The sequence below is a fragment of the Pyrus communis genome, chromosome 7 (genome assembly GCF_963583255.1).
Source record: "Pyrus communis chromosome 7, drPyrComm1.1, whole genome shotgun sequence".
NCBI classification, from domain to species: domain Eukaryota; kingdom Viridiplantae; phylum Streptophyta; class Magnoliopsida; order Rosales; family Rosaceae; genus Pyrus; species Pyrus communis.
In genome coordinates, this window is record NC_084809.1 from 21,363,880 (window position 1) to 21,369,812 (window position 5,933).

The 5,933-nt window shown below is 37.8% G+C and overlaps 1 pseudogene; it reads right to left on the bottom strand.

The window, feature by feature from the left end:
• Nucleotides 1–1,571: 1,571 nt before the first annotated feature.
• Nucleotides 1,572–3,220, bottom strand: LOC137738859 (glyoxylate/hydroxypyruvate reductase HPR3-like; annotated as a pseudogene).
• Between the last annotated feature and the right edge of the window lie 2,713 nt (nt 3,221–5,933).

A 5,933-nucleotide genomic window follows, 5' to 3' on the forward strand; every position in this document is an offset into this window, starting at 1 on the left:
TTGACATAAGAAACCCCTCGAAAGTTGTGAAAGCAAAAAACTATTATGGTCTTCCGAGGATATTTAAGCAACTCTTACCATCTTTAGACATGTCATATACAGGAAGAAATGCAGTAGGAAATCTCCATGACTAGCCATTTAAATGCATTTTCAACTGTACACGGAAGTGAGCTTAAGCAGAGAAGAAAAACACAGGCCTGACAAATTACCTGAATTTTGTAGCCTATTTTCTTGGAATCACTCTTCTTAAATCCCTGGCAATCTATCCGAATCAGACCATTTATACCAAACTACCATAATAACCATTCTTGGCTGCAGTTTCAACAAGATCGTAAATGATAGTATAATCGTATCTCAATTCTCAAGTCATCGAGACCATAAACAGAAAAAGTGCGTACCAAGTTTTGTTAAAGCAAGGACAGCTAATCCCCTCTTTCTCATTTCCTTTGTTTCTGCAATGCTTAGGCCATCAATTGTAGTTTTGATCAGCTTGGGGTATACAGGCTCATGTGGTTTCCACAATGTTAATAGAATCACGGGCCTCTTCTTGGGGTTATAGTTCCTGCTCTGCATAATACAAGTCCACCACTATTTCTGTGGATGACTTTTCCAAAGGTTTTGTCCTGCAACACACACATGAACCATGCATTTAGCATTTCTTCCAAGTTCCAAGAAGTAATAGTGAATCCTGTAACCATTCTCATATATAATTCAATTCATCATGCAAACAGAAAAGATTATATGTTGCATTCGATTATTTATTGGCATTTGGCGGGAGAGCTTGGTGACCATCATCACATGTAGGGTTTTCTTCTTGGATGCGTGATGAGCATGATGATTGTGTGTGATGAGTGTGATGATTGGGTGTGATGAATCTGGAATATTGGGTAAGAGGAGATTCAAACACAAGACTCCACCTCCACCTCCGCCTCCTCCTTAGATGTATCAATACACACATTTGTTACAGTGAGCACCATATTTTTTAGCTGTTTCTCAACAATTTAAGGACACAAGTTAGAAAGAAACAAGTAAAAGAAGATTGTCATGATTGCCTTAGAAGTTGGAACGATAGAATCATTGAAAAGGGGATCGACCAATAGTTCTGGTTCTAGTTCTTCGTTTCAATTTGCAACCAGTGAAGTGTGAATTTACAAAACATACAAGTAATTTAGACAAAATGAAAATTAATTTACAGATCCAAATATCTTTTGAGTGGTAACCTACAAACATTTAAGGTGATTCACTGATCAATAATTACAAGGGTATATAAGGTCCTACACTGATTTCACAAGGCATAAAATCAGATTGAGAATATAACAATCAATCCGTCGTTATTATCTCATCCCCTTATTCATTGTAAATTATATAACTTTGCAAACAAATACCAATAGCGGTATGACACTTTTCATCCTTCTCTTCTCTCAATGTCTTATTCATTGTATCAACTATCTGTACCCTGCATCCGCTCAGAAAAGTGTTCGTACCAACTTAATAGCAGAAAAAATATTAAGGATTGAAAGCAAGTTGGTACATAAAATTACGAAGGCACTGACCTGCAAATAGAAATCTATTCAATCATTCATCACCTCCGAAAGCTATGGTTTATTTGAGAAGAATGCCTCCAAATTCGCCATTGCTAGATCAGTCAAATTCGTGAAACAGTCTGCTGTCAAGGCAGCTTTATGTGGCGACAAAACAATATTATCTAGTCCAAAGAGCTCTTTTCGAACTTCAGGCTCATTCTCAAACACATCCAAGTCTGCACCTTTGATCTCTCCTTGCACCAAACACTGTACCATTTCCTTCTCATCGATAATAGCTCCACGCCCTACATTAACAATCACTCCCTCTCTTCCCAATGCCAACAAGATTTTCTTGTTAATCATGTGGCGGGTTTGAGCAGTCAACACGCAACAAATGACAAGCACATCGCTTTTAGCCGCAAGTTCGCAAACATCGGAATAGAAAGGGTATGAAACAGATGGTTTTTCCTTCCTTGAGTTGTACAAGATTTTGCAGTCAAATGCCTCAAGTCTTTTAGCAACTTCTAAGCCAATACGTCCCAATCCAACGATACTCGCTTCCCTCCTATCTAAAATTCCAATCATCAAAACCACTTCACAAAGAAAAAGAGAAGTAGATTCATAGTTCAAGTATCTATATGCAAATTTCAATACATAACATAATTATAAAGTTCTAAAGAACAGCTCCCAGTTGTGCGGGAATTCCTCATCCTCCAAACTCTGTTCATTTGTTTTCGGGGATCTGTACACTGTAGCAATCATTGACCTTAATTCAAGACTCTACACAGTTATAATAGCCCCCGCTATATTACAATCCAATGATTTGACATGATAACGAAAGGATAACCAAACTTAATTTCAAGCTCTCCACCAAAAAAATTTCTAAATGCACCAGTGTATGGGATTCACTGCTTCAATAGAAACCGGAGTTTGCGTGCTCTAATCTAAATATTTCAGTTTAGCGGCTCTAGCCATTTATAAAACTGGAGCATTACATACACTTTTAAGTAATTTAGAAGAATTAAAAGCAAATAAAAACCAATCGATCAAAATCTTTATTTTGACAATCTTAATTTTCACATCACATCACCAACAAACTAATAAAGAACATGACTACATCGATTAAACTTCACATATACAAAACAATTACAAGTAAGCTAGGAAGTGATCATCTTAGAACCGAGAACAAAATCTCCTCTGCTAACCCAAAACCCATCTCGTACAAACCGATTCGCGGCTGAAATCTTCCCCATGACGTCCAGAAACAACCCCACAGCCATGTCAGCGACATCGGCAGCGAAGATTGAAGAGGAATTGGCGATGCGCACTCCACGTGCTCGACACGCGGCCAAGTCAACATGGTTGAGGCCTGCGCTGAGGGCGATTAGGAGCTTCAAGGAGGGAAGTAACTGGAGGAGCTGGGCGGTGATGGGAATTTCGAAGGCGGTGGAGAGGAGGACTTGGACGGAGGTAGCGTGGGAGTGGAGGAACTGGGGCTAAGGTGCGGGGGAGTCCCAGGCTTTGATGAAGTGGAACTTATGGGAAGTTTCGGACTCCAGAACTGTGACGCATGGGTTTGGGAGAAGAAGCAGGAGCTGCAGGACTTGAGGGAGTTGGGTGGGATTATCTCGCGCCATTGGATTATTTAGTCATGGGTTTTTGGGGTGATTGTTTTCTGGAACTGGGGATTCGGGAAGGAGATCAATCTGTCCTAGTTTTGAGCAATGTTTAATGAGTCCTAATAACATGTTCTTTGAATTAGATGCTGATTGGGTTAGGGACATGCAAACTATTTCTCCCCTTTGTCTCACGTGTTTGTTTTGTTGCATGGGCTGTGAATCAGAACAGGATTTTATTTGGATGAGGATTTTAGGTCATCTCCAACCGAGGGCTGGCCAGAGAGTTCGTTTTAGCCCTCTGGTCCTTCAAGATATTAATATTTTAATGAACAGTACAAGGTATTTGCCTCCGTCTCCAACCGAGGGCCAAAGGGCCATAGGGCTCTTTTTAGCCTTGTCACAAAAAACCGTCTCCAACCAAGGGCCAAATGGCCAAACATAATTAATTATTTAAATTTAAAAATTATAACAACTTAAATTCAAACCCAACAACAACTTAAATTCAAATTCAACAACAACTTAAATTTAAAAACTACAACTTATATTTCAAAACGACGAATTAAATTTAAAAGAATGGTGAAGGAATGGTCTAGCTATTTATAGAAAAAAAAAATTAGAATTTTTAAGAATTTAAAAAAAAAAAAAAAAAAAAAAAAAAAGGGCCCAAAAAACCTATAAAAAATATATATTTGAATCCAATGGTAACTAGCGCCAGCTAGCCGTTAGATTCAAATTTTAGTTTAAGCATTCCTGTAGGTTATAACCGAAAGGATTAGTGTTTTTTCTAGCCAGCCTTAGGCTGCAGCCAACCCTCCAGCCATTTGGCCCTTTTAGATTTTGTGGGGCCCTCTCAGATTCCACGAGCCATCTGGCCTAACCCTCAGTTGGAGACAATTTTCAGGCCTTTGGCCCTCTGGACCCTTCAGTTGGAGATGGCCTTAGGGATCAATTTATACTATATGTTTGTTGATGCGAGATTTATACGCGCACAAATTAAACCCTCTTTTTGTCAAATTGTAGTATATGTATAAGTAGGGATCGTTCTGGACCGGGGATTAGGAGGGAATGCAAATCTCTTGGAAACTGACTCAAAAACGTAAAATAAAGTTTAAAACACTAAACTAGACTCAAAGAATGCAAAATTAAAGTTTAAAACACTAAGACAAACCAAAAACTCAAAATGCTTTAAAAAACACAAACTAAAATGATTTCTAACTAAATTGACATTAAAGTAAAGGGGGATTTAAGTTTATACGAAATTAAATTAAATGAACAAATTAAAACAGAATGTAAATATGGAATTGATGAAATGGAATGAATGAATGATAGAATAGCTAAGGGGTTCATCTCCATACATGTTACACTTGCATAATAAAAAGATTTCCAATTGCATTTCAACAAATCATTAATTCTCAACGCCCCGGGTCAATTAGGTCCGCTTAAATTAACCGTCAAGTTTTCCTTAAGTTAATGAATTGGATGGGTTAGCGCAACGCAATTCACAACATTCTCCAAAAGTCCTTTACGTGAAAAGCACAATAAAGATACAATCAAAAATCATTAAGCATCATGAAAACTTTAAGTGTTGACGAGGCATTCGTTACTATGGAATACGCATGAAACTTATGCCAAGAATTCATTTAACGCGATTGTTTATAAGCAACCTCCACTACTTGTGAATATAAGTTCGTAACTATTAGGTGAAACTCACTTATATTCTAGCGTCATATTCATGCATGAAAATTAAGTGTACACTCTCAATAAACATACATAAATAAGTTATCAATCAAACGGTTAAACAAATTGAACCACAACTTATGAAACGCAATTAGAAGTAATCAAATCAAAATGCAAGCATAAACATTTATTTCGAATCACCCCCTAGCTAAAGGGGGTTTTAGTTCCTCATTACGTTGAAATCAAAGAAACACCTAAACATTCCAACAACTCAAACTTGGATTGTATGAACGTTTAGGCACTCTTCTCTTCCATTCCTTATACGTACAAAACAAAGAGAATTAAAATGAAACATTGAAATCAAAGAATCACCTAAACATTCCAACAACTCAAACTTGAATTGTATGAACGTTTAGGTCCTCTTCTCTTCCTCGTTGTTGTAGCACAAGGTCTAAGGTGAGGTTTGGGGGATTATGGAAATGTGGAATGGAGTGAGGAGTGATGGAAATGGAAAGATGGTTTTGGATTCTAAGGGGACTCACGACAAAGAGAAGGAATTGAAGTGTTTGTGGTGTGTTGTGTATGAAATGAGATGATTTCTAAATGAATGAATGCAAGGGTATTTATAGGAGGAGTGGAGGTGTAAATGGCTGTTTGTTTAATGTGTTTGTGTGGAGGAATGATGAGAAAACATATGTGAAAATCTGGAAAGCAAATGGAGTGCACGGCATTGATGTTGGAATTGCATGTGTGTGCTGAAAATAGTGTGTGTATGCATGTGTTTGGGAAGCTTTCTTGCTCATTTTCTGGATGCAATGATGAAGATATTAATAATTAATGCATGTAGGTGGCTGAAATGATGAAGAATGAGTGATGGAAATGAAAGGGAAAGCTAGAAAAACATGTGAAGATGCTGGAATTTCAAAGGGAACTCACGGCATTGAAGGTTTTGGTGCATGTGATGGCTGTTTTGTGTTGTGAATTATGATGAATGCATGTGAGTTAAAGAGGGAGAATGTGGTGAAATGATGAAGTAGGAAGGTGGAAATGCATGTGAGATGTTTGGAAAGGAAATGGGAACCCACGGCAATGAAGTTGTTTTGTTGATGTGTGA